Here is a 19,914-nt window from a genome sequence, read left to right as displayed (position 1 = left end):
CCTTGGCGGGGGAGGAGGGGGACGCTCGTCCCCGCCTTCCCGCAGCCTCCTTCCCCGCGTGCTCGCGCCGCGCCAGCAGCCCGGCCGCTCCCAAGGCGGGGGCACGTGCCCGCGCGGGGTGCGTGGGGCCCCCGCCCCCTGCCGGGCCGGCTCCCGCGCGCGCCGCGCCCCGCAGCCCCGGCCAGCAGAGCCCTGGCAGGCGCGCGCCGCGCCCCGCCCCCACGCGCGCGCGCCCGCCCCCTCCCCGCCTCCCCCGCGCGCCCCTCCTCTCGCGCCCCTCCCGCGCCCTACATCCAGCGCCCGGCCCAGGGGGCTCAGTCCGCAGCCGCCGCCGACGCCGCCGCCGCCGCTGCGCCTCGGCCTCGGTGCAGGCAGCGGCCGCCGCCGAGACAGCTGCGCGGGCGAGCATCGCCAGGCAGTAAGCCCGCTTTCTCCCCGCGTGTGCGTGCGTGTGCGCCTCCCGCCCGCCGGCCCCGCGGCCCGGGGGAGCGGCCGCTCTCCAGCCCCGCCGCCGCCCGGGCCGCCCGGCCTGCCGCGGCGGGTACCTGCGGCCTGGGGCTTCGGCCGCCCGGCCCGGGTGGGGGCCGCGGGGTCCCTCGGGTGCGTGCCTCGGCCACCCCGGTGGCGGGCGTGGGGAAGGGGAGCGACTGGGGAGGGAGTGGCGTGGGGGCGGAGGAGCGGGCGTGCCGGGAGGGGGTTTCTCCCGGTGCTTTCTCCGCGGAATGGTGAGGAGTGGGGAGGGGGGAGGGGAAGGGGCCCCTGGTTTTCCTCTCGAGACTGGAGGGCGGTGGGGGCGGGGTGAGGTGGGGGCACCCATTGGTGTTCTCCGCCAGGATGGCTGGGGGGCGCGGGGCGAGGCGGGGCCCCCCTCCCGGGGCATGCACCTCCGGGGTGGCGGGGATGGGGCGGGAGCGAGGGGGGACCTGCCCGGCTTCGCACAACGGGGAGGACTGGGGTGGGGACGAGCGGGCGTGGAGGTGAGCGGGCTAGTCGGGCTTTTCTCGACGGGGATGCTGGGGGGGGCAGTTGGAGGAGCTGGGGGTGGGGTGCAGAGAGAGTGAGGGGGGCGGGGAGGGTCCGCAGCGGTTCTTCTTACTGAGGGGATGGCGGGGGTGGGTGAATGGGGGTGGGGAGAGTGGGAGATTTCAGCTCCAGCGTGGAACCTAGAGAAGAAGCCAGAGGAACGTTCTGTCACGTGGGCTGAGCCTTAGAAGGTGGATTTTCAAAACTGCAGGGTGTGACCTTTCCGTTTCGAAAGCGTGAAATCCCTACAAGGTGCTGTCTGTTCTAGGTTCTGGGAGAGAGGTTTGTGCTTTCGAAGTTTCTCATTCTCTTCCATTCCTTCTCTTTCTCTTCCGTTACTGGTGGCCTCTTCCCAGCCGTCCAGGACTAGGTAGAGGTTTGCAAATGAGCAAGGGAAGAATGTGTGTGGTTCGTGTTCAGTGCTATATTATTTTCTGCACTGGGGACTGTGCAGTTTCTCAGGTTTGTTTGAATTGCCCTTTACAATAAAAACCCTGTGCTAGGAAGACCCCTTGGGAAAAGAAAAGAGAACGAGGTTTATATAGGGGACTCCGGGTTTGGTTTTTTAATTTCCTGAAGGGCAAGAGATACGTCGTGTTAGCATTTTGCTTGACATTTTTTTTTTTCTTTTTGGCTTGGCTTTTGGACGAAATAGAAATGGAATAAATGTACGTTTTTGCTGAAAGTCCCCTATATTCGTTTAAATTATTCCATCGGGATTATCTGAGCCCCCCTATGATTTAAATTTGGAATAGATCCAGTTTTCCTAATTGGAGCCATCATTTTGTAATTGCCTGTAATTCTTCCCTCGGTTATCAAATCTATGGCAAGCCTATAGAGCAGTAGGAATAATTTTTTTCATTATCTTGATTAAGACAGTTTTAATGTAAATTTGATGTTGTTCCTTGGAAATGTGAACATTTACAAAATAGCATAAGTTTCAACTATAAGTTCCCTTGGAATTTTGCAAAGCCTTTCCCTCCCCAACTCCTCTTCGGGAACAGAACCCTCCCCATTCTTTACACTGAAGAAGCAAGGGCTTCTGGGATGGTAGCTTTGCCTTCGGAAACTCATGCTCATATTTGCTTAAGAAGGGTGCATACTAAAAAGGCATCTGCCTTTAATGTGGTGAGGCTATATGTGCCTTCCCATTTTGGCTACATAAGGTTCCAATCTAGTCTTTACCTTCAGTCTTTAAAAATGGTTATTTAACATTTTTAAGAGCAAGTATAATCTTTATGCAACGGGAAATTGGTCAGATAGGCCATGATTTGTGCATATTGCCTTGCAATAAGTTTGTATCAAAGACCACCATATAGGATCTGTAACCATATATGGTTTTTAGAATTCTGTTTCCATGCCCATATTGAATTTCTGTGGTTTTTTAAAATTTTCAACCAAGTCTAGACTTTTGAGTGAAATTTTCAAAAAAATTTGTGTAAGATTCCTCTGATATGATACCAGTGTATTGGAGCTAATTTAGTATCTACCAAATGAATGGACCACTTTTGTTTACTGGAAATACAAAACTGAAAATGTTTTAAGTGGAAATAGAGATTCTCCTCTCAGAGACTGATGAAAATGCGTTTAAAAAAGCATTATTAAGTGCACCATTTCTTTCTTTTTTTTTTTAAGTGCACCATTTCTAATGTTACTCTGATACACGTTCTGTATACAGGCAACAATCTAAAATTTGTGCATTTAAAAATATAATTTAAGTCTGATTGTTTTCTCTCGTAGGAATAGAATGCTAAGAATGGTAAAATCTTTTACAGAGGGAAGCATTTTGATGGGTGGAGGGGGCTTACAGTTTCTCCAGACAAAAGGAATAAATGGATGTCTTTAGCCAGCTTTTCGAGAACCTGTTGTTTGCCCTGAAGGACTGGAGGAGGAAAAAAGATGAAGAAATTTCAGAAATTAATGAAAGAATGATCAAGAATCATTCTAAACAGTCTTGAAGATTTTTGCGTATAGCCATTTGAAGAATAATTGGCAAATCAAGTCTTTGCAGTAGAAATTTGACCCTCTGGGACACTTGGGTGGCTCAGTGGGTTAAGCCTCTGCCTTTGGCTCAGGTCATGATCTCAGGGTCCTGGGATCGAGTCCCGCATCAGGCTCTCTGCTAGTCAGGGAGACTGCTTCCCCCTCTCTCTCTGCCTGTTTCTCTGCTTACTTGTGATCTCTTTCTCTCTCTCTCTGTAAAATAAATAAATAAAATCTTTTTAAAAAAAAAAAAAAGAAATTTGACTCTCACCCCTAAAGTTTTGACAATAAAAAAAGAAAACAGTTTGTTGAAGGAATGGAAGCGACCGTCAGAGGCTGATCCCTGCTTTCCTGCTCTCCACCTCCTGGTTCCCTTCTGCCCTACACCCCTCCCTTTTTCCCCCTCTGGTGCCAGCGACATTGGGAGCTGAACAAATGTTTGTGCTTGCTTGAACTTTAGGCCTTATCTCTTTGGCTGCTTTCCCCAACTTTTGCCTACAAAATTTTTTTTGGTTAATTGAACTTTCCAGTTGTTTGGATTTGGGGTAAAAGGGAGTAGACTGTAATTATTTTCTCCTAAAAAGATCTTTTCTTTCAGCTCCTGTTGGATGAGAGCAAAGAAAGGTTCTTTTTTTTCCCGTTGTCAACAGAGTACTTAATTAAGCAGAATATATGACTATTTATTTATTCAACAAACATTTACTGAGTTGCCGCCTGGGTTGGAGGCTCTGCACGAGATCCAGGGATACATGGTGGATAAGAAATGGTTCCCGCCTTCTGGGGCAGTTATTAGAATGAAAAACAGACCATGAATTTGTTGTGAACAATCAAGGGGTGTGCAGGGTCTTTTGGGCATTAACATAGGACTTTATACACATTAAACATGCTTCTGCGGTACGCACAGTGGAGTCGTTTCTTGCCAGGGAAATATTCATTGTATAAATAGTACCACAACTTCCTGACGAAGATGTACTTTTTCAGTTTGGGTAATAATTTGGTTCATAAGTCATCTTTCTAAAAAAAGATTTTATTTATTTATTTGAGAGAATGAGAGGGAGAGCACAAGCAGGGAAGGGGCAGAGGGAGAGGGAGAAGCAGACCCCACTGAGCAGAGAGCCTGATGTGGGGCTCGATCCCAGGACCCCGAGATCATGACCGGAGCCGAAGGCAGATGCTTAACCTACTGAGCCACCCAAGCACCTGGTTTACAAGTTTTAAGGGTCTTAAGGCCTATGGCGTTAAAAAAAAAAAAAAAAAAAAAAGATACGTTTGACATGAAGTGCCTTGGACATAGACTTCTGCTCTTTAAGGTCAGCATTTTATGTCACTTCATGGAGCCGTGAGGAGATAGTGGCTAGGCCAGCATTCCTTCCTGTGACTTAAAGTCATCTTCAAACAGCAAATGGGGCCAAGCAGAATTATTCTTCTGTGGTCAACTTTGAGTTAGGGTTAATGGACGTTGGAACACAGAAGAGGGGATGATACTGAACAGTAGGTCTGATAAACCTTCGCCCTCCTGCAGGGCTGCCTCCCAAGATCCTTGTGCGTTGCGCTGTTTGTGGATAGTGTTAGACCAGTGGTTTTTAACTGGGGCATTTTGGCCCCCTATGGGACACTGTACAATGTCTGGAGACATTTTTGGCTGTCGTGAATTGGGATGCGGCACCTGCTGGTGTCTAGTGGGTAGAGGCCAAGGATTCGGCCTCAGCAGTCTGTGTCACCCAGGGCAACCCCCACACCAAAGAATTACCTGGTCCAGAATGTCAGTCGTACTGAGGTTGGTAGAATTCCCTCTACAAGAGGCAGTAAAACGTAATTTCAGGCAGAGTAGAAAGCAGTAACAGCGTCTTGACATGACATTTAATGTTGGCTGAGCTCACCCTACTAGTCTTAAAAGTGACTAGTCCCAATACATCGACCTGAATAATTAAAAGACCAGTAAGAGCTACCATGTATGGCACTTGCGCTGTGCTGGGCCTTTGTATACATTCTATATTCTTTTCATCTTATACATGAAGAACCAGGCTCAGAATGCAAAGGGACTTGCTTTAGTTTGTACACCTGGTCAGGGGTGGAAGCAGACATCAAGGTTAAGATCATCTTACTCTTCAGAAGTTCATGGTTTTTGAGCACAACCTTATTGTACCATCTCCCTCGTGGCGTGCTCCATTCAAAATTTTACTTAACAAAATTAAAATTACTGCATGCCCTATATACCATTGAGCTTGCTTGAGAGTAATTAAAATCATGAACGTTAAATTTGATCATACTTGGAAGTAAATGGCCAGGAGTAGGGGGAAAAAGGGAACTGACATTCCTTGAAGGCCTGCTATAGTTCTAGAAATTACGCTCTGCTGAATTTACACCCATTGTGTAATTTGATCCTCCTGGCAACTCTGCAAAGTAGCAATGTGCATTTCACAGATGAGGCTAGCGAAGTAGCTTGTCTAAGATTGCACAACCAGTGGGAGAGTTGGGATTTGAAGGTAAGTCCCATGACTAAGCCCCGGTGCCTTGCTGCTTTCTGAATCTTGGGGTCAGTGAAGGGGGGGGGGTGAGCTGAGCATGCTGCATGAAGGTGAGTTACTGGTCCTGGATAAAAAGAGGCTTCAGAGGTAACGTGTCATAGATGATGGATTGTATCCAGGAAGAGAATGGGGAGCCGAATCACTGCACTTTCCTCCACTAATGAGAAATGAGTTCAGCAGCAAATTTGTTCTAGGGATCTACCCGAACTAAGCCTGTAATTGTCATTTTGGAGAACTTCATTTGCTGTCTGACTTGAATTTTTCTTTTTTTTTTTTTTTGAAGATTTTATTTATTTATTTGACAGAGAGAGATCACAAGTAGATGGAGAGGCAGGCAGAGAGAGAGAGAGGGAAGCAGGCTCCCTGCTGAGCAGAGAGCCAGATGCGGGACTCGATCCCAGGACCCTGGGATCATGACCTGAGCCGAAGGCAGCGGCTTAACCCACTGAGCCACCCAGGCACCCCTGACTTGAATTTTTCAAACACTGTTTTGATGACCATGACCCTGGAAGTTAGCTGGTGGTGTTCATATTCTTTCTGCGGTGCACCTGCTACCTTTCATGGGACTGTCATGTAGAACTTAGTAATGACATCATCTGGTTTTGTCATCTTTTTAAACAATTTAAACATTTGTTTATGCTGTGGAAGTTGTTTTTATAATAAACGTCATCAAACTCATACTTGTGTTTTCCATATGGGGGGTGTGTTTTGTTTTGACAGCTAAATATTTATTTTAACTTTTGATGTGTTGTGTTTTCGAGCATAACAAGAGGGGGAAAAAAAAACAGCCCAATAGCAATCATTTTGTCTGGCAAGCAGTTTTTTTTTGGGGGGGGGGGTTGTGTGTGTGTGTGTGTGTGTGTGTGTGTAGAAGGAGGACTTCATGTTTCATTTCATTTACTTTAAATTGGAAAGGAATTTTAACCATGATTCTCAAGGGCCAGGATGCTGGGGGGGAAGAAATGTTATTTAGATAAAATGCATGTTTTGATTTCCACAGAGGTCTGGGAACCATAGATTCTGATTATAATAATAATGTCATGACTCAGGCTGCGGCAATCAGCCCCTGAGCGTGGGCACGCATTGTGATAGGGATTTTGTACCCCCCTTCATGATTTTAGAGTAGACTTGGGAGATCTGATAAAACTTGCAAGAATGCACTAATCCCTTTCAAAAATCCAACTTTTTAATGACAGTACTGGTACTCTTTCATTGTAGGGAAGTTCAGAAAAACACAGAAAACCCTAAAGAAGAATATAAAAATTGGTTATAACCCACTGCCCAGAAATTAGTGACAGTGTTTTGTATTGTTTTTAAAATGTAGTGGTTTTTTTTTAATGATACGCTTGAGGGAGTCCAACTGCAAAGTCTCCAACTTACAAACATAGCCTAAGCTATTTTTTTTTAAAAACTTTACTAAAAGATTTTGAGTTACTGTTACTTCTCTAGAGAGAAGTCATGGTCATGGGAGTGAGATGGGAGCCGTGCCGGGGAGTTAGAGAAGGATCACATAAGCTCCTTTAAATTTCTCCTCCTCCAACTTGAGCCATGGCATTCCCACGCTAGAAAGGGCTGTCAAGACCCATTCGCCTTCATTTTATGGATAAGTAAACTGAGGCACAAAGAGGTGTGGAGCATCTGCTTCCAGATATAAAAATATAACATGTTAATGGGGTTCTAGTTTGAAGTTTTAGGTCCTGCGTACAGAGTTAAGTTTTTATTTCCTAAATAAAAACTCTTTACAGTCACAAACTTTGGTGGCCTGTCCCTCAAAAGAAGACTTTTATGGTGGAAGTATGTTAACTATACAAAAGGATACCAAAAAGGCCAAGTATTTCCCAACTTCAGAAAATGATCAGAACAACTGGGAGTAGGGGCGCCTGGCTGACGCAGTCCGTAGAGCCTACCAAGCTTGATCTCAGGGTTGTGAGTTCGAGCCCCATACTAGGCGTGGAGATAACTTAAAAAAAAAACTCCTCACCAAAAAAAAAAAAAAAAAAAAAAAAAAAAAAAATCAAAAAAAATCAGCTGGAAGCTTTATAGGAATTTGTCCTCTTGTTTGCTTTATTGAAATTGAGCATTAGTGGTGGGGAACCTCTTTCTTGCATCTAGCTCTCCATTTAATTTCCCCTGGCCTACGGGGCAAGTACCAAATGTCAAGCTGCCTGTCTATAGTTGCAGAAGTGAAAATTGACTTTTTGAGAGTCTTTCTGCATGATAGTCTGGAAGACCATGGGGCTATTGTTGCATGAATGTATTCTTTTTCTTTGTAAAATGGGATGTCTGTTAGGAAGGAAATTTTAAAGATTGTATCTGGGGCACCTGGGTGCCTCAGTCATTAAGCGTCTGCCTTCCACTCAGGTCATGATCCCAGGGTCCTGGGATCGAGCCCCGCATCGGGCTCCCTGCTTGGCACGAAACCTGCTTTTCCCTCTCCCACTCCTCCCTGCTTGCGTTCCATCTCTCCCTGTCAAATAAATCAAAATCTTTTTAAAAAATAAAGGTGGCATCTGCTTTGACTAGGTAGGAAGTTAAAATCATAGCAGATGCTGGCCGCGTGGCGTCATTAACACCAACCCACAGAGGAGTTGTAATGTGGTCCTGGGAAAACCATCCACAAGCTTCCCTCCCTTTCCTCGCCTACCCTGCTTCCTTTCTTCCTGTAGCTCCCTCTTTCTTCATCTCCTTTGTCTGTGTGTCTCTGTTACTCTTGGGGTCACTCTCTTTTCAGCCCAGCAGACTCTCCCCACTTGCCTTTTACTGGGCTCTGGGTATAGCCACATCGTTCCGCTCGTCTGCCGCCGAGTCTTCCACTGACCCCACTTGACAGTGTTAGGGTTCCCCCAACCCCGGGCCGGGCAGGGAAGCCGCTCCCCAGAGCAGGCGTGGGATAAAGAGAGCCGGTGCCACTGGGTAGAGAAACCTCCCTGGTGGATGAGCATTAAGCACACACTCTGCATAGAGATCACGCCTGCTGCGTAGACACGGAAACCTGCAAACACGACCTCCTCCCTTGTCTAAGGCCCAGACCCCAGCGAAGCGGCAGCTCCGTGAGATAATGAATATGGATCGGATACTCATTGCCAAGGGCTTACCATTTGAACAAATTAGAAAATTGTACCCTTGCCTAGGGGTGTGTTCTTAAGTAGGTTTTGCTCTTGCTTCTCATTGCCACCTGCTAATGACTGCGCACGTTATCGGGGTGCAAACGGCGCTTCCTGGCGTCCTGGAGTACACCGGCTCTCTCTTCGGAAAATGGGTTTTCTTCTGTATTTAAACCAGCGAGATCTGCTAGGGCTTCATTTTTGAACAGCCATAGATATAAAATGCACAGAAGATACATGTGTAGTGGTTTTTAAATGCGGCGAAACCTAGAAAAAGAACAATCAAAGTAAGTCTGCTGTCAGTACTTCAGTGCTTGTAGAATTCATATTTTCTTTTTTTAAAAGATTTTATTTATTTATTTGACAGAGAGAGATAGCAAGTAGGCAGAGAGACGGGCCGGGGGAAGCAGGCTCCCTGCTGAGCAAATAGCCTGATGTGGGACTTGATCCCAGGACCCTGAGATCATGAACTGAGCCGAAGGTCGAGGCGTTAACCCCCTGGGCCACCCAGGTGCCCGAATTCATATTTTCTTTACCGACATAAACTCTGTGGGTCTTACATATATTCCAAGCCAGGAAACGTTCACCATACGCTCTGTAATCACAAGACTTTGTAATAGCCACAAGGGTTTACATTTATTTCTCAATACTAAGAAAATGCTAGCTGGAAGTTACAGAGGTTTTATCGGCAAGGTGCTTTTGATGAGGCTGGGACAAAACTAAATTTCTATATTGGACTAAGACTTGTTACCTTCAGTTTTAGGGTGTGGGTAAGACTGCTTGACTCATGTCACATTGGAAATGCGTGATTTACTAGGAAGACATCGAAGCTTGGTTTTGCATTCTTGTTTTTGAAACTGATGGCTAGCATCTGCCCAGGCCTAATCCATCATGTGCACTATATGTGGCCAGGTGAAGGGAAGTAACAGGTGTTCTCCCCTCCCCACAGGTCTCTTAGAGACCACAAAGTATACACAAGCACACACACAGGAGCCATAAAGTCCAGACATTTCTGCATCAGTAAGCCATGGTAGTAGATTCACAGATTTGAATTAACACAACTTTATGTTTTTCAGCAGCTTCTAAGAAACAGCCTATAAATAACTGTAGTCTCAAATTCCTAAAATGATCAGTTCCTCAGCCAGGTAGCTTCTGGAAGCTAAAGGGATACTAAGTTCCTTGTCAATGATTCTGCATCTCCAGATTCCAGGATCAGTTCAAATATTTAAATCCTGGGCGCTTCCCTTCTAGGCTACAAAAAAGCCCTGCATCTTTTAAGGAAGGACGTGGGAAGGAATTTTGCAATATGGTAAGCACAGCGAACCACGCAAAGGAAAGAAACCAGGCAGCCGTGTACCTAATAGGAGGTGAATGTTTATACTTGCTTCTACAGCTAAAGCTGTCTGCCCTTGTTAGAACCCCCCCCCCCTTTTTAAGATTTTATTTATTTATTTGACAGAGATCACAAGTAGGCAGAGAAGCAAGCAGAGAGAGAGGAGGAAGCAGGCTCCCCGCTGAGCAGAGAGCCTGATTGAGGGCTCGATCCCAAGACCCTGGGATCATGACCCGAGCTGAAAGCAGAGGCTTTAACCCACTGAGCCACCCAGGTGCCCCTAGAGCCCCCTTTTTAATATCAAATGTTTTCCCTACTTTATTAAGGAATAATAAAATTGCATAGAGGGTACCACAATTGTGTAAAGGGTACCACATCATTATGTGGTGCACATGTACGCTGTAGAAAGATCGAGATGATTTAAAATCCACTTCATTGCTTATCATTATGGACTGTCAAGTGCATCCACTTAAGGCGTGTGCTTTGTTGAGCTTGGGCAGACGTTTGCGCCCGTGAAGCCACTGCCACCAGCAGGAGGTAGGATATTTTTATCATTCTCCCAAAACTTTCCTTGTGCTCCTTCGGCCCTTACATTCTACCCTCTGCCCCCATCGCCAGGCAACCACTAATGTGCTTTCGTGTGAGAGCTGCTTTGTAAGCTTAGATTCCAGCCCAGAGGGAAATGATGCTGATAAAAACAGAAGAGTGGCCGTGTTCTTCTGAAGTAGTTACCATGTGCTCTGTCACATCCCCCAAGAGCAGGACAGATGAAATAATTTGAATTTTGCTTCGCACTAGAAAATATTTTGCCTGTCTATATATTTATACCTCTAGCTAGTGTCTGTACATCATCAATAGACAGGAATAAAGAAACCCTGTCCCTTGAGCCTTCGAAAAGGTTTCGGAAGGCATTTTCCGTGGGTGGAAGGAGTGCCATCTTTCCACGCTCGTGTGAAAAGCTTTTAGTATGTTAAGCGTTGCCTTCCCATTGACAGATTGAGATGGAAGAAGAATTAGGCAGTTTCGGGGCCAGAGTACTGAGACGCACCTTGTCCCTTCCTCCCTCACTCGTTGGAAAACCGTCCAGGTCACTGTTGCGTGCGTCTAGCTGGCGGTCGGTTTCACTGCCATCACGCTGTCCAGCTAGTGTCCAGCTGTCGCTCCTGCGTGCCACTGCGTCTGGCCCGCCCCGTCTTCCTCTCCCCGGTTTCTTCTTCCTCGGCTTTTCTGTCTCCTGATGCTGCTGCTCTTCCGCTGCCCCGCGTTCTGCTACCAAAGCTGTTTTTGTAAACCTCTCCAGCCCGAGTTATCAACAGACTGACTCATTCCAACACATCAGCTATCATTTCAGAGGCTGTTTTTCTTACTTTTTGTTCCGTGGTCCTGTCATTTCTCCAGACTCCTTTCAAGGTCGGGGCCGCTCTGGAGGTTTGGGAGTGGTGAACAGTTGGCTTCCAGATAATCAGAGTTGAATGTGTTTGTGGGCTATGGGGTGGGGAGGGGACAGGCTTTGAAACCATGAATCATTCAAAAGAAGCAAATGATTTACGTTATAATCCTAGGAGACTTCCTTTTACAATGTTCTCTCGAGGTAAGGTAGGTGATTCATCGCACCTCAGCACGTACTGTAAAGGGGAGAAAACCTTCAACATTTGTCAAAATCTGTAGAATGCACAGCACCAGTGTACACTATGGACTTGAAGGAATGATAACGCGTGACTACCGCCTCACGGGTTGTGACGGACGTGCTGCGGGATACAGGATGTTAACCAGGGAAACCAGGAGGCAGGTGTTGAGGTAAACTGGAGCCGTACTTTCTGCTCAGTTTCTCTGCAAACCTAAAACTGCTCCCCAAATCTATTTAAAAACGCTTTAGGATTCAGAAATACCAAGACTGTATCAGGCACTTTTTTACTGTGAACTTGCAGATAGAAGGGCCGTGTGTGTGTTTCAGTGCTAGTAACATAAGAGACGTGCTTCTGGGAGGCAGTAACTGGTATCCTGGGCCCCCTCTCCCCGCCAAGTGGAAGGGGGAGCTTCCGAGGGAGTGGGCCAGTTCCAGCTGCCTGGTTGCACAGTAGTTTCTGGAGAGGTCTGTGGGAGCATTGGGTTGGGTCTTGCTTGCTTTGTCACCAGTGGGGGACATCACGCCATCTTTGTGGTGGAGTAGGGTCCCGGACTTAACAAATTCCCCGCCCTACAACTCCATGTGCCCTTTTTTGACCCTTGTATTTATGGTGTTACGAGCAGCAGTGATCATTGGTGAGCTCACGCTGACTCTGAGCCGATATCCAGGTCAGTCTGGCGGCTTTGGCCCAGACGCTCTCGCATGGCGTGAGATAGGGTAGAAACTTACCATCAGAACCTACGCACCGTTACTCACTGCAGCCAGCTGTCCAGGAAACTCTGGTGAGAAGATTGAGGTTTTTAAGGTCTTATTGTAATTGGTTTCTATATATTGGAACCGGGTGATTATTACGAGCCAACTGCAATTATGTGTTGCTTTCTTGAGTTGGCTATAGAAACAGAACATTCTAGGGGCACCTGGCCAGCTCAGTGGGTGGAACGTGCGACTCTTACTCTCAGGGTCATGAGTTTGAACCCCAAGTCGGGGATAGAGTGTACTTAAAAACAAAACCACAGAGTGTTTTATGACAGTGGTAGTAAGCAGAGGTCAGGGGTTGGGTTCTGAGAGGGGTGTTGAGACTGAGGGAGACTAGAAGAGCAACAACTGATGAGACATCCAGGATTAGAGCATAAATGAAGGTGACTACCCAAGGAATGGATGCCTTGGGGATGTGGTTGGTCACAGATTGTGTCCATCCCGTTGGGTCTGTCATTAGACCCAGAGAGAAGAACTCCAGAGTTGCCTGAAAAAATGCGAATAAAGGGGAGAGTTGGTTATAGAGCTCACCTATTTAAAACATGTTTTATATGTCAGAAGTAATTTTTTGTGTGTATACTCATCATTACACCTGTTGCTAGATAGACTTCTTTGTATTTTCTTCCCGATGCCACCATGTGGTCGCACTGACCAACTCTACCTGTGCCGCCCCCTCCGTTAGGCACAGAAAAGAACTCTTCCCTGAGTCACAGTCCATGTGGAGGCCAGGGGGTTCCAGTTCCATTGCCAAGATCACAGGTCCCTCTCTGCCAGTGGTGACCAAATGCAGGCCGAGCCAGCGCGTTCCTCGTGGCCACCCTCGTCATGGATACCATGTACTGCAGCCGACTTGATGGCACAGGAATTTCTGGCCATCATCAGTGTGATCAGTTAAACATCTGACCATATTGTGATGTATCTGCATTATAGGTAGAGACAGGCGTGGCGAGTCTTGAGGCCTCCAATAGTCTGGCTCCTCTGGCCCTTTGTTGCTTGCTTGAGTGCTTCCCCAGCCTTCGGCCCCTCATCTCCTCCTTCCTGTCTGTCTCCTCTTTACCTGTAATTCAGTTACTTGTGGATTTTCTGTTAAGGAACAAGGAGGACCTCATCACAGAAGAGCTGGGGAACTGTTGGCCTAAGCATTTGCACTACTAGAGCAGTGCTCTACCCTGGTGACGGGGTTTGTCCTGCAGCACTGGGCTGTGAGACGATGGAACCCAGGGGTACTTTGTAAATGTTTTCTGAGACACAGCTCAAAAGTTGAGTCGTGTCCCCTTATAAGCCCCTGTCATTCTTCTTTGTGTGCTTATTCTTGTCCCTGTAGTGGATCCAGCAGAGTGCACACTGATGTGAAGGATTTACTCTGTGGCTAATTGATGGAAGCAGGGCCGCCTGGTTGCCCACATGTGAGGAAACAGTTCATGGGGTGCCAGACCCAGCTTTCTAAAGTAGGAACCAGAGAACATCATAAAATGAAATCATGCAAATATTTGTTGTGCGCTTACTTTATATGTAAGGCACTTGGCTAAGCTTCCTAGGTGCTGTGGGGAGTTATTAAAAACAAAAGTGACCTCTTCAAGCAAGAAAACTTCTATTCTGATTGCAGAAGATGTTAGAGACACGGGAAGGGTGTGGGGGAGAGTATGGAACTGAGTGGGAGGAGGAGAGAGTCGGAAGTCTGGACTCTTAGCCCAAGTTTGCCAACCATGGAAGAGGTTCCAGAAGATGGTACATTCTCTTTTACCAAATGAGGTGTACCTACAATAGTTACTGTTGTGTGTCTACAGAACATATCTATATGTATCACTGTCCTAATTTTAGCCACTGCTGGTCCACCAGCAGCATCACCGGAGAACTTGTTAGAAATGCGGATTCATTGGCCCACCCCAGACCAAATGAGCCAGGAACACTGGGGATGGGGCCCAACACTTTGTGTGTGAATAACTCCCATGCCCCCTGGAGACTCTGATGCCCACTAAACTTTCACAGCTACAGGCTGTAGGCATTCGGGGTAGTCGTTCTCAGATTTGGTTACACATTAGATTCCTTGGAGGGAATTTGGCTGGGGGGGGGGCACCCAGATATGGGTGCAGAGCTAGTGGTTCTAGCTCTGCAGGGGCAGCCAGAATTTGAGAATCTCTGGTTTAAGGGGAGGGGGGCATGAGCCAAAGCACCTGCTCTTCTCCAGCAGTGATAAAACTTTTGGCCAGAAGTCTAGAGTTGAGAATGGGGAAAGGTGAAATGGGTCTGATGGGAAGGTCTTGAATTTCATGCTGGAAATTTGGAGCAGCTCTATGAAGAAGGGGCATGTCTGATGAAGTTGGTTTAGGTGTGAAGTGATAATGGGCCAAATTAGGGTTGTGGACTTGAGATTATAGGGAAGAGAAGGTCTGGAGGCTCTTTTGCAGATTGAGTAGACATGACTGGGTGATGGTTCGTGGGAGTGAGGGCAGTATTAGAATGTCTTTGCCCAGTACTTCCTCTCAAACTTCTGAGATAGCCGGTGCTCTCCAGATGCTTCTATCAGAACTGTCACATTCTATGGATCTGAGTTCATCCTTTGTCCCTCGTTGCTTTGATTTGAGGAGCTGGTATTCCCCAGTGAGTTATGTAAAAATACAGAACTGTAGTCCCCCAGAAAACTACCCAAAGTCATCATGACAGGGGAAACAATCCTATTTCTTAACGAAAGAATGCTTGGAGTTGTGGGAAAGTCACAAACTTGGCAACGAGTAATTCGAGCCTCTCAGTCAATTAAGTGAATTTTTATTTTATCATTTGTTTTATCTGGGAGCTGTTGTAATAGTCATTGAAGGGCCATCAATCTTCATATTTTTAAAACAAAACAAAAATACCATTGAACATTAGGGCAAAGGACAAGAATGTTAAGGTTTTACCTTTTGACTTTAGCAAATATTTGCCACTCCATTTTTCTTGCTGGATTTTGCCTTTTGATTTGTTTTGCTTTGGTGGTTTTGCATTATTCACATTTGTTCCCAATGCCTGATAATTTTAGTGTCCCCTCTTCTGTTACAGATGGCATTTTTATTCTTAAGTGTTCCACTTTTTTAAAAGATTTTACTTACTTGAAGAGAGAGTGAGCACAAGCGAGGGGAGCAACACAGATAGAGGGAGAAGCAGACTTCCCACTGAGCAGGGAGCCCGACGTGGGGCTCAGTTCCAGGACCCCAGGATCATGACCTGAGCTGAAGGTAGATGCTTAACCTACTGAGCCATCCAGACAGCCCTATTCTTTATGTATTCTTGAAATCTCATTACATTTTTTCATTTTCTACTTTATTCTCATCAAGCTCATTTGCTGGCAATTGTGAATGATCTATGCGGAAAAATAGCTCTGGTCTTTGTTGTTTTATTTCTTAACCTTTCACCCATTTCTCCCACCCCCAACCCCCTGCCTCTGGCAACCACCTGTCTGTCCTCTATAAGCTTTTTTTTTTTTTTAAAGATTCCACATATAATGTGGGAGATCATTTGGTATTTGTCTTTCTCTGACTTCCCTCTGCACAATGCCCTCGAGCTACATTCCCTGTCATTGCAAGTGGCAGGATTCCATTCTTTTTAATGGTTGGGTAATATTCTACTCTGCATCTTACCACATTTTCTTTTCTTTTTTTTTTTTTTTTAGATTTTATTCACCCACTTGACAGAGAGAGATCACAAGTAGGCAGAGAGAGAGAGGAGGAAGCAGGCTCCCCACTGAGCCGAGAGCCCAATGCGGGGCTCGATCCCAGGACCCTGGGATCTGACCCGAGCCGAAGGCAGAGGCTTTAACCCTCTGAGCCACCCAGGTGCTCCTTACCACATTTTCTTTATCCCATGTCTTGGTTGTCATAGATGATGCTGCAGTGAATGTGGGGCTGCAGATACCTTTTCAAGTTTCTGTTTGCATTTTCTTTGGCTAAATACCCAGAAGTGGAATTGCCAGACGATAGTTCCTTTTTTATTTTTTTAAGGCATCTCCATAGTATTTTCCACAGCGGCCACATCAATTTCCACTCCCACCCACAGCACACAAGGGAGCCCCTTTCTCCACATCCCCACCAATGCTTGTTGTTTCTTGTCCTCTTCCTAACGGCAGACTGCTGTTCTGCCGGCTGTGAGGTGGAAGCTCACTATTGTTTTGATTTGCATTTCTCTGATGCTGAGTGGGGTTGAGCATCTTTTCATGTACCTGTTGGCCATCTGGATGACTTCTTTGGGAAAATGTCTGTTGAAATATTCTGCCCATCTTTTTTTTTTTTTTTTTTGAGTTATTTATTTATTTATTTGACAGACAGAGGTTACAAGTAGGCAGAGAGGCAGGTAGAGCGAGAGGAGGAAGCAGGCTCCCCACTGAGCAGAGAGCCCGACGTGGGGCTCAATCCCAGGACCCTGGGATCATGACCTGAGCAGAGGCTCAGGCAGAGGCTTAACCCACTGAGCCACCCAGGCGCCCCTTCTGCCCATCTTTTAATTGGATTGTTTGCTTTGGGCCCTGAAGCGGTGGGAATGCTTTCTGTAATGGATATGCGCCTCCATCGGATACATGTTTTGCACCTGTCTTCTCCCATTCAATAGGTTGCCTTTTCGTTTTGTTGACGGGTTTCCTCTGCTGTGCTCAAGCATTTTAGTATGATGTAGTCCCACTTGTTTATTTTTTGTGTGTTGTTTTTAAGATTTTATTTATTTATTTATTTATTTATTTGAGAGAGTGAGGGGGCACAACCAGGGGGAGAGGCAGAGGCAGAGGGAGAAGCTCTGCTCAGCAGGGAGCCTGATACGGGGCTCGATCCCAGCACCCTGGGATCATGAACTGAGCCGAAGGCACAGGCTTAACCCATTGAGCCTCCCAGGTGTCCCTATTTTTTGTTTTTGTTGCAAAAGTATTCTTAATGTTTTTCGTACCCCAGTCAAAAAATAAAAAATATATTTGTATTTAATATCTCCTCCTTTATGACCAAAAAATTCTTTAAATTTGCATCCAGAAATGGCCCATGGAAAGAGCTTCTTAGTGTTTATTTGGGTCATGGTGGGGGCATCATTCACCTTTCCCCCTTTTGTTAGTTTATAGGTCATGCTATATCTGGAAGGCAAGGCACCTTTTCTTACCTTGTTTGGCAACCTATAAAAGCAAATTCAATATTTCTTAGAAGTGTTACATGTCTTTCAGTACAAGGTTTAAAAAATGGCTCATCGCTCCAACTTTGGTAAAGGTGTGTACTTTTTAGTTTTCCAAAGGAACTATAAAAATCTGGGGGAAAATCTAGAGTGATCACAACTTTAAACGTGTAGTATATCTAGTGGATATCTCTTAAAAATAAAGCCTGTCTTTTCTGAAACTAAGTAAGGATCAAAACTTTCTCTTTCCAAATTGTGGAGAATAATGGGGAGCCCATGTTATACACCTGAAACTAATGTAATATTGTGTGTCAACTAGACTCAAAAAATAAAAATAAATTCATAAAAATAAAGTGGGGGGGGGCACCTGGGTGGCTCAGTGGGTTAAAGCCTCTGTGTTTGGCTCAAGTCATGATCCCGGGTTCTTGTGATTGATCCCGGGGTCTTGAGATCGAGCCCCGAATCAGGCTCTCTGCTTAGCAGGGAGCCTGCTTCCCCCCTCCCTGCCTGCCTCTCTGCCCCTACTTGGGATCTTTATCTGTCAAATAAATAAGTAAAATCTTTTTTTTTTTAATTTTTTATTTTTTATAAACATATATTTTTATCCCCAGGGGTACAGGTCTGTGAATCACCAGGTTTACACACTTTACAGCACTCACCAAAGCACATACCCTCCCCAATGTCGATAATCCCACCCCCTTCTCCCAAACCCCCTCCCCCCAGCAACCCTCAGTTTGTTTTGTGAGATTAAGAGTCACTTATGGTTTGTCTCCCTCCCAATCCCATCTTGTTTCATTGATTCTTCTCCTACCCACTTAAGCCCCCATGTTGCATCACCACTTCCTCATATCAGGGAGATCATATGACAGTTGTCTTTCTCTGCTTGACTTACTTCGCTAAGCATGATACGCTCTAGTTCCATCCATGTTGTCGCAAATGGCAAGATTTCATTTCTTTTGATGGCTGCATAGTATTCCATTGTGTATATATACCACATCTTCTTGATCCATTCATCTGTTGATGGACATCTAGGTTCTTTCCATAGTTTGGCTATTGTGGACATTGCTGCTATAAACATTCGGGTGCACGTGCCCCTTTGGATCACTACATTTGTATCTTTAGGGTAAATACCCAATAGTGCAATTGCTGGGTCATAGGGCAGTTCTATTTTCAACATTTTGAGGAACCTCCATGCTGTTTTCCAGAGTGGCTGCACCAGCTTGCATTCCCACCAACAGTGGAGGATTGTTCCCCTTTCTCCGCATCCTCGCCAGCATCTGTCATTTCCTGACTTGTTTATTTTAGCCATTCTGACTGGTGTGAGGTGATATCTCATTGTGGTTTTGATTTGTATTTCCCTGATGCCGAGTGATATGGAGCACTTTTTCATGTGTCTGTTGGCTATCTGGATGTCTTCTTTGCTAAATAAGTAAAATCTTAAAAAAATAAATAAATAAATAAAATGGGATGCCTGGGTGTCTCAGTTCATTAAGCATCTGACTCCATTTCGGTTCCTGTCGTGATCTCAGGGTCGTGGGATTGAGCCCTGAGGAATAGATCATGCTTAGGATTCTCTCTCTCCCTCTGCCCCCTACCACCATTTGCTCTCTGTCTCAAAAAACCCAGCTAGGATAGTTTAAAATTTTTTTTAATTTTAAAAAAGCTAAAATAGTACTTTCATACAATGGACTTACCATTAAGCCAGCCATTTGAAAATGAGGCAGCTCTGTATATAATAGATAAGTAAAACAAAGAAAAAATTGTGAAGAATATTATGATTCTGTTATATATAACGAGGATTAGAAACTTGTGTAGAATAAATAAATGATCTTCCAGAGTATGTTTTGTGATATACTCTATACTAAATTCTGATATAGACACAAAATCAGATTTTACTGTGTTTCTGTAATGTAACATCCTTTCAGTTTTTGTTTATTAAGTTAATATATTGTTAGAGATTGGCTGATGTTCCAGATCTTGCTTATGTTGAAATTACTGCTAAACGAGGCATCTTTCTTCTGTGTTAATTTTTGTCAATAAATTATTTTGCTGAATGAGAGCCAGCTTATCAGTTCTCCAGATAAACCAGCCCGTGGCCAACTCATTTGTATTTATTGCATTTATGAAACTGCATTTAAAGTGTGTTCTGAATGGTACATAGGCCAGTGTCTCTGACCACCGTAGTGTGAGCACCCGGATAAAAGTAGGAAAAGTGGGGGCACCTGGGTGGCTCAGTGGGTTAAGCATCTGCCTTTGGCTCAGGTCATGATCTCAGGGTCCTGGGATGGAGCCCCGCATCGGGCTCTCTGCTCGGCAGGGAGTCTGCTTCCCTTCCTCTCTCTCTGCCTGCTTCTCTGTCTACTTGTGATCTCTCTGTCAAATAAATAAATAAAATCTTTTTAAAAAAAAAAAAAAAAGGTAGGAAAAGCGAGCCATCTGAGC

At 45.7% G+C, this 19,914-nt stretch overlaps 1 protein-coding gene across 4 annotated transcripts in view; it reads left to right on the top strand.

The window, feature by feature from the left end:
- Window positions 1-300: 300 nt before the first annotated feature.
- Window positions 301-19,914, top strand: part of FHL1 (four and a half LIM domains 1) — a 62,398-nt gene continuing 42,784 nt past the window's right edge. For 2 of the 4 annotated variants that reach the window (XM_082717635.1, XM_082717630.1), the window contains exon 1: window positions 308-418. The gene's annotated coding sequence lies outside the window, so the exon portion shown is untranslated. Of the gene's footprint in view, window positions 419-19,914 lie in introns of all 4 variants that reach the window. The other 2 variants (XM_082717627.1, XM_082717625.1) reach the window with 2 other exon arrangements.

The sequence above is a fragment of the Mustela nivalis genome (genome assembly GCF_964662115.1).
Source record: "Mustela nivalis genome assembly, chromosome: X".
NCBI lineage: Eukaryota > Metazoa > Chordata > Mammalia > Carnivora > Mustelidae > Mustela > Mustela nivalis.
Note: the sequence above shows the minus strand (reverse complement) of the source record. Positions and strands in the feature narration are given on the sequence as shown.